The sequence below is a fragment of the Triplophysa rosa genome, unplaced genomic scaffold (genome assembly GCF_024868665.1).
Source record: "Triplophysa rosa unplaced genomic scaffold, Trosa_1v2 scaffold376, whole genome shotgun sequence".
NCBI classification, from domain to species: domain Eukaryota; kingdom Metazoa; phylum Chordata; class Actinopteri; order Cypriniformes; family Nemacheilidae; genus Triplophysa; species Triplophysa rosa.
This window is the reverse complement of record NW_026634380.1, coordinates 139,167-148,038: the sequence shown is the minus strand read 5'-3', so window position 1 is coordinate 148,038 and position 8,872 is coordinate 139,167. Positions and strand designations below refer to the sequence as shown.

The 8,872-nt window shown below is 46.2% G+C and overlaps 1 long non-coding RNA gene across 1 annotated transcript; it reads right to left on the bottom strand.

Annotated features, from left to right (window-relative positions):
* Positions 1-6,964: 6,964 nt before the first annotated feature.
* Positions 6,965-8,632, bottom strand: LOC130550632 (uncharacterized). The gene is made up of 3 exons (XR_008962459.1): positions 8,614-8,632; positions 8,285-8,338; positions 6,965-8,053 (listed from the first exon to the last, which is right to left on the bottom strand). It is a non-coding gene; the product is annotated as an uncharacterized LOC130550632 (long non-coding RNA).
* Positions 8,633-8,872: the final 240 nt, after the last annotated feature.

Here is an 8,872-nt window from a genome sequence, read left to right as displayed (position 1 = left end):
GTACTTTTGAGTGCATGGCAAAAGAGATTGCACACACTGGGAAATACTTACAGGAAGTGGAAGTGGCCGTTGTTGTCTAGACAACATTGTGGCCAATAACTGTCACACACATCAAAATACAGCTCTTCTTTCCACTAAGGTATTTATTCGTTCATTATTTTGTATGTAATGTTTACTGTATGCTTACATTTGTTAATTTAGTGTTGCATCAGTTATATAATGTATTAATGCATATATAGTCAGAAACAAATGTATAATACAATGCAATGTAAGTCACTTTGGATAAAAGCGTCTGCCAAATGCATAAATGTAATGCAATGGAGCGTCACTAAACTCCGCCTACTCGCGGTGAGTTGTGGGTAATATCAGCCGTTAGAGTGTGCATCATTCTGCACTTTGAATTTGAAGTAGTAGACCATCCGGGAATCTTTGGGATACTACTTTCAACATACTACGATTTGGGACATACTTATTCTACATTCGAATACTATTAGAACGGATAGTATGCTGATTGGAGGTACTACACATTTAGCGCTTGTTAAGTACTTACTTACTGAAATTAAGTACTTACTCATTGAGTTTGCCATTCTGTATTTCTATTGCATAATGCTCCGGTGGCATATCAAAATATGAAATATAGAACAATAACAACCGGCAGCTTCTGTGTCAAATAACAACAATGGGACAGCAGTGTTGTCGACTTCACGTGGCGCTGTGCAGACTGATCAGCGTTTGAGACAACAAAGTACCGCGAGAGTGATAAGAAAGCAATGCTTAATCTTTCCGGCGTGATGACCTCAAGTCTGTCCCAAATGCTCTCCCATGTACCCTTGTGGACTAGTGCCCTAAAGGTTATTTAAAAAACTTTAAATACTTACAATCTTACTTCATGTTGCGTGCATGAGCTCTTAAGTGGCCAAGACCGCAAGTGGGGGTGTTTGGCTGCGTATTTTGGCTGTCCAATGTCTTAAAAACGCCAACGTGCAGTACCCTTAACACACACTAAACCCACACTATCTTGAAAACCGCTTCCGAGCGGTATTCAGTGCTAAGTGTATACCATCATGCATCGCGTTCTGGATATATCATGAGACTTTTTGCTCGCGTCTCGCGAGATGTTGCGGAAAAATCCATTTCGAGAGATGTCTCTCTAGATTGCGTGAAACGCTAGGGGAATCCCCTTCTCCAACCTTTACTGAATCCTTATTGAACAACGCCAGTGAAAATAAAATGTAACTGGCCCATGCCGGTCAAGACTGCGCTTAAGGGCATGGCACCACCCCTATATAACTCGCCGTCTGGACCGCATTCCTCAGAATCTTTCTCCTTCACTCACCTTTTGCATGCTGTTGAGGATACGCTTCAGAGAAGAGGAATTCATCGGATCCTTCTGCTCGTGTGTTCCGGTATGCCGATTTGCAACTTATGTTCGGGACCCATTGACCCGCAGGACACGCACTCACACTGCGTGCTCTGCCTGGGTCTGGCTCATGCAGAGGGGGCTCTCTCTGAGCCTAACTGCCCGCACTGCGAAGACCTTCCGGTGCGGGTGCTTAAGGCTCAGAGAGTCACCACCCTCTGAGATTTTGTTAGGCAGCGTCCCGCCGCCGCCAGCAAGCCTATGAAGCTACGGAGATGATTCGGCTTGGCACTTCGGGAGATTAAGACGAGCTCATGTCGCTGGCGGCTTCGGACAGGGATCTGTCGGGGTCAGAGGAGCTAGCGGCGTCAAAGAAGGAGTGGGCGGAGTGGGATGCCCCCCCGCCCTTCACGAGGAGCTCGTCCGTGTTCTCACCAGGGCCGTACAAGACCTTGGCCTCGAGTGGAACTCCCCCGACGAGCCGGCAAGGAGTAAGCTGGACACGTGGTTTCTTCAACTGGGCTGCCAGGCCGCCACGCAGCCGCCCAGAAGAAATACGTGCCTTTTTTTCCCAGATGTCCACGAGGAGATCGTGAAAGCATGGTCTGCGCCCCAGTCGGCGTGCAACCACACCTCAGGATCGGCCATTTTCTCCCTGGTGGATGGGGCGGAAGCCTGCGGCTATGCACGCATTCTCGCCATCGAGCAGGCGAATGCGGCGCACCTGGGTCTGTCTCATCGCTGCGATCCGAGGCGGTGCTGCCGTCTAAGCCGTGCCGGATGACCACCCACATAGCAGAGAAGGCGTATGCCGCCTCTGGGGAGGCTGTCTCTGCTCTACACACCATGGTGGTTCTCCAGTTTTTCCAGGCTCAGCTGCTGCATTCTGTGGATGGGGAAGAACCTAACCCAGATGGCGTTAAGGACCTGTGCGCGGCCACGGATTTCACGCTTATGGCCACTAAGCGCACAGCCCAAGCCATCGGCCGCACCATGGGCTTCATGGTTGCGTTCCACCGTCACCTGTGGCTGATGCTTACAGATCTCAAGGAGGCAGACAAGAGAGCCCTCCTGAATGCTCCATTGTCTCCCTCTGGTCTATTCGGGGATGCCATCATCCCGCATTGGAGGACCAGAAGCACTCGCGCGCTATGAGCCAGGTACTCCCCAGATGCCCTGCCCAGCTGTCTTCGCGTCACCGATCCTCATCTGCGCACTCGACGCAGAGACCGGTGAAGCAGCCCACGCTCGCGGCCCCCTCCGCAGCTCCCAAACAGTTGCGGCACATGCCCAGGAAGCGCCACGGCCCAGGGAAGGACCGTCGCCCAAGGGGAGGTTCGGCGTCGGTGCCGAAGCAGAGTTCCTGATGAGTTTGCTGGGAGGAGGAGCGTGCTCGACGGGGGACCTCCCGCGAAGAGTCCGAGGTTCTCGTCTGTCCCCCTAGTGGTTGTGGGCGACACAGCGAATGATTGTCATTACATTGTCAAATGTAATAAAAATGCACACATTTTCACAATCAGAGCATTTTCCTCCTCTGATGAACGCAGCAAGCTCTCCGCCTCCGTGCCGCGAGCTGCTGTTGTCTCATCCTGTGCCAAGCTGGTCGCACCCCTGGCTTTACGGCGATGCACCAATCCCGCTGTATGTCCCGTCTCATACTCTGGTTACCGCGAGTCAGAGCTCTCTCGGCGGAGCTCGGAGCGGCGCTCGTACGCCGCCGCTGAGTTCGCCGATGACGGCTTCCCCTTCATGCGGGATAACCCGGAGAGTGCAGAATGAGACGTTGCGTCCCTTGCAGGTTTGCAAGGAAGCATGGCAGTCCATCCCGGGTATCTCGCCCTGGGTGATGAATATAGTAGAGAACGGCTACTCGCTCCAGTTTCGGCGCAGGCCGCCCCGCTTCAATGGCGTGGTCCCGTCTGTAGTCTCCCTGCGGAATATACCGCTGTTGAGACAGGAGATCGACAGCCTCCTCGCGAAGCAAGCGATAGACGTAGTCTCCTCCAGAGAGAGAGCGGCTTCTACAGCCACTATTTTGTCGTTCCAAAGAGAGATGGGGGCTTTCTGCAGCAGCGCTTGGATGCCGGCAGCTCGCCGTCTACGCTGAAAATTTATGTCGCTGCCATTGACGCTTTTCACCCTGCGATTGACAGTCGCTCGGTAGGCAAGCATACTTGGGTGGTGAGATTTTTACGGGGCATGAGACAACTAAACCCCCCTCGCCCTCCTACGGTGCCACCCTGGGACCTAGCCTTGGTTTTAAAGGCGCTTTCACTTCCTCCGTTCGAGCCCTTGCAATCATCGGGACTGCGGGAGCTCTCCCTAAAAACCATCCTACTGCTTAGCCTTGGTTTTAAAGGCGCTTTCACTTCCTTCGTTCGAGCCCTTGCAATCATTGGGACTGCGGGAGCTCTCCCTAAAAACCGTCCTACTGCTTAGCCTTGGTTTTAAAGGCACTTTCACTTCCTCCGTTCGAGCCCTTGCAATCATCGGGACTGCGGGAGCTCTCCTAAAAAACGTCCTACTGCTTGCGCTTGTGTCTGCTAAGTGTGTAGGGGACATACTACACGCACTGTCTATCGATGATGCCTGCATGCGGCTCGGACCTAACGACTGCAGCGTCACGCTCAAACCTAAAGTGGGTTATGTGCCTAAGTCGCTCTCAACGCCGTTTAGAGTGCAAGTTATATCCCTGTCTGCTTTCTCCCCGGAGCCGCCAGTCTCGCAGGATTACGTTCAGCGCGCGCTGTGCCCGGTGCGAGGTTTGAGGATTTACATTGAGCAATCTGCCACGTTCAGACAGTCTGACCAGCTGTTCGTTTGCTACGGCGGACCAGCTAAGGGACGTCCCGTTTCAAAGCAGCGGTTGTCTCATTGGATAACAGACGCGATAGCGCTGGCATACGCCAGTCAGGGCTTGGACTGCCCGATCGATCTTAGGGCCCACTCTACTAGAGCTGTGGGCTCTTCATGGGCTTGTTTGAGAGGGGTGTCTGTTCAGGACATTTTGTGCAGCAGCGTGCTGGTCTTTGCAGAGTACTTTCGCCAGATTTTACAGGCTGGATGTGTCCTCTCTAGCGGCACAAGTGCTGTCTGTTTCGGCGCCACCCACAGCTGCCTGTATTGACTAATGGCTTAGCTATGCTGCGCTCAGCTAGGTCGTATAGGTGGTGGGGGAGGTGTAGCATCTACGCCTATGAGCCTGTAGACGACGCTTTCTGCATAGCTTGGATCAGTATGTATTGCGACGGTGATGCGGAATGACAGTATTTGTTTTCGTCCCGTTCAAATCCACTCGTCGAGCTACTAGGTGTCCTTTTTCGCCGGCGGGGGCAAACCTGCCTCCGGCAGTTCTTATTAGCAGGCGCCCAGCTATTCCGTGCGCTGCTATCTATCGCCCTTAACATAATTTCTTTGCTGTATGTCCTGCCGCTCTGAGCCAAGCGCAGCATCACAGCTCAGTTAACACTAAAATGTTAGTGGGTATGCACATTTTTGCCCAAATTTAGGACCGTTCGGATTGGCTCCCGCTTGCGCGGTATCCAATGGGCTTGATACTCGTGCTCGCGGCTACGCCCTGTGGCTGAAAGGGGAGGTTTTTCTCCTCTTTTATCCTGATCATGCGGGGGAGCGCTAGTTTTCACTCTTTGCTGCTCTCACAGCGTGATTTTATTCGGTTCCCCCTAGCGTTACACGCAATGTAGAGAGACCCCTCTCGAAAGGGAACGTCTCCGGTTACTGTCGTAACCTCGGTTCCCTGAGAGGAGGGAACGAGACATTGGGTAAACCGTCATGCTCGCATGCTCAGATCGTCGCGCTGTAATGTTTCAGTCATAAGATTCTGAGGAATGCGGTCCAGACGGCGAGTTATATAGGGGTGGCACCACGCCCCTAAGCGCCGTCTTGACCGGCATTGGCCAGTTACATTTTATTTTCACTGGCGTTGTTCAATAAGAATTCAGTAAAGGTTGGAGAAGGGGATTCCCCTAGCGTTAACGCAATGTCTCGTTCCCTCCTCTCAGGGAACAGTGGTTACGACAGTAACCGGAGACATTTTCCAGTGTAAGTTATACTACTACTTTTTAAGGTTAGGCTATATCTTTATTTATTCTATGTTTGGCTAACACATGTTTTTCCTTTGTTTTTTGTTTTCTTTTGGTACAGCTGCTTTGATACAATAAAAATAAAGCGCTATAAAAATAAATCTGACTTGGCTTGACTATATAATTAGATATTACATATAATTTTGTAGTAAAACGTAGTGTTGCACATTTTATTGGTGAAAACTTCGGAGTTATGTATTTTGTAAAACAGTTTTTTATCACATAATAAGAAACACCACAATAATTAACGTTACATGTTTGCACTTGCTAAGTGTGTCCCATCGGGTTAGAAATACTACATGCTCGCTTGGGATCTTCACGCCCACTAGAACACTTGGGCCATAAACAGGAAATACGTCATGAAAGTAGTCAAGTGGTCAACTGCAAAGACCGCAAGTGGGGGTATTCGGACGCAGCCAATGATTAATACGTGCACATGAACGTCGGGAACGAAAAACCAATCGCGTTTAACCCGGATATCACGAGTTCCGTATGTTTCTCAGGAAATTATTACGCGGAAATATTAGGGAGACAAAAATGTCTTTCAAAAATGTGATATTGTCCCTGCTGCTGCACCCTAGCAATAGAGAAGTGTTTTAGACCCCCTGCTGATTGATGCAAAAATTAAAAATATATATAGCCTGTATGCATTCACTATTAGGCCTATGCTAAGGTAAAAACTACAGTATAATATGATGTATGCGTATAATCATGGCCGTACTCACCATTGAGGTCCCCGGTAGTTTTGTCGTGAAAAAAAAAAAAAAAATTGTAGAAAACGCCTAGATAACTGATCTCAGATCTGATCTACCTCAGCTATTTAACAGCGCTCTTAAGTGTCAATCTGATTGAGTTGGCCAATCAAATGAAGAAAGGCGAGGATTACTGTCCAATCAAATGAAAGAAGGCGTGAGTTGCTATTGACAGAAGTCAAGATCGAGTTCAGTATACTGTGAAAGAGCGCGATCTAAGTAGCTAACTGTTTAATGTTTTATAGAAATGTTAGCGGCCAAGTCGCGTCTAAAAAATGCATGCAAAATGCTGACTGCGTCGCTTTCTACCTCTTTTCAGAGCGCCCGGGAGTTTACACTCTCGTTTTGAGCGTGCTTGACGCGCGTCAACATTTAAACAACAAATCTGAGTAAACGACCGATTGTCCAGTAATCCAAACTACAAAACGCAGAAAACATATCATTTACGCCTTTAATGTCAGTTTGACGCGACAAAAACATTACCAGACCCCCACTAGTTCATGCTAAACTGCGTGGCTTTGACTCAGGTGTGTTTATAGGTTGTGGTTAGCCTATTAAAACAACTATATGATTTGCAAATAATTCAAATGCATCACTTTTAAACAAATTCTCGTTCTTTAATTCTGTTTCTATATTATTTTAAATTGACCTATTTTTAACAAAAACCTAAGTGTCTGCAACTTCTGTAGCTACACAAAAAGGGACAGTTCACTCAAAAATGGAAACCTCTTACTTTTATGTAATTTCAAACCCAAATGCATTATGATCCTTTATGAAAGACTGGTTGTATTTCAATCTGGTAGTATTTGTATAAAAATGTAAATTAACCATGTGTTTATTTTCATTACTGATAAACATGAAAAGACAGAGATGGTTTTAGCAATTATGTAATTTGCACTCCAAACGTTTTAAAATGCACATACTGTATGTAGATCAAGAAAGTCCATTTTTTTGTTTGGGACAAATTCAGTTTTTGAACCTGATGCGCAAAACGGGTCCGGAACGGAGTCCACTTGCACAGCGCAGCGGATCCGGAACAAATAAGGATTGCGGATCCGGACCAGATCTGGGGCAGACCCGCCATGTATCCACTGATAAAGCAGCTGATCCGCCACGGATCCGATCAGGACCCGTTTATAAAGCAGCTGATCCGCCACGGATCCGATCAGGACCCGTTTATAAAGCAGCTGATCCGCCACGGATCCGATCTGGTCATTCTGTCTGGATACCTTTCAGATCCCTCATTTAAAACTAGTATTCTGGCCAAAACTAGCTAAAGAAATATTTCAAATCTAATGGACCGACATTGGATAGACTGGATTGCTCTATAATATTTAATATGCCTGCCTTTATTAATAAAACATGATGAAATCATTCAAAACTTGTAAATCAAAATTCAGCCATTTTAGCCAGTAACAATTATTTATGTATACAATTAATAGGTATTACAGAAAATGAAATGCAACCATAAATTGTCCAAAGAACATTTTTTATTTAATGAAAAAGAACACTTTTTTAATGTAGCTCAAGAAACATTTATTCTTATTAATGTTGCACTGCTTATTTTTTTGTGTGGAAACTGGGTTTTTTGAAGATGAATAGAAACAAAACTATTTAAAGTAGTAAACTTTATCTCAACTGTTACTACTTAACTGTTAAACGAACACTTCAAAACACAGAAGTTAACTGTGAAACACCGAAACGCTACTGTTGGGTGCTGACAGTGGGACGGCTCCTTGAGTTTCCCCTATCTGCTGCCAAGTTGAACCACCGTATTACGTGTTTTGTAATGTCATCATCAGTGGCGGCACGGGAGACATGGCTCTTTCTCACAGCACCTGTGATACACAAGCAAATTTTCATTAAACAAATTCATGAAATCACATAGGAGATACCAGTTTTTTTTAAGGATACACATAACCACTGTCTTTAAAACAAGAGTGTACAATCTGACATTTATAGGTACACTATGTAACTTTTGGAGCTCTAGCCGTTAATAAACAGAACTGCATGCGAGTTGTGAACCTCCGTGTTCTTTTTAAGTCTGTAGGCAAAGTTTACATACGTACCTTAAAGATGAAATTCTCCAAAAACAGACCAGTGGCACTTGAATGAGCTGTAAACTGCAAGAGAACACACACGCACAGTATCTTAATATGATTTAATATCTTAATATGACATGAAATAATTAGTCTACCAGAACTAAAGTTTACTGATACAAGTGGGTTTTTAAACTACGAAGTAGTTTATAAACCTAAAAACTTTTAACTTTAAATTATTGGTATGAATCTTTTGAAACTGCACATTTATTACATGTTAAAATCTGTAGTGTGGACCATTATTAGTATTTTGACAAAATAGCTGGCTAAATCAAGTTTAAAACAGTATCAACTCTTACTTTACTCGGTTGTTTTGAAAAAAGATGAAATACTCCAAAAACAGACCAGCCCTCTAGTCTGAATGCACTGTAAGCTGCAACAGAACACACACACACACACAACACACACAAGCACGCACGCACGCACACACACACACACACACACACACAGTATCATAAACACAGTATTTTGATTTAACATCTTAATATGACATGAAATAATTTAGTTACCAGAACTAAAGTTTACTGATACAAGTGGGTTTTTAAATACAAGTAGGTT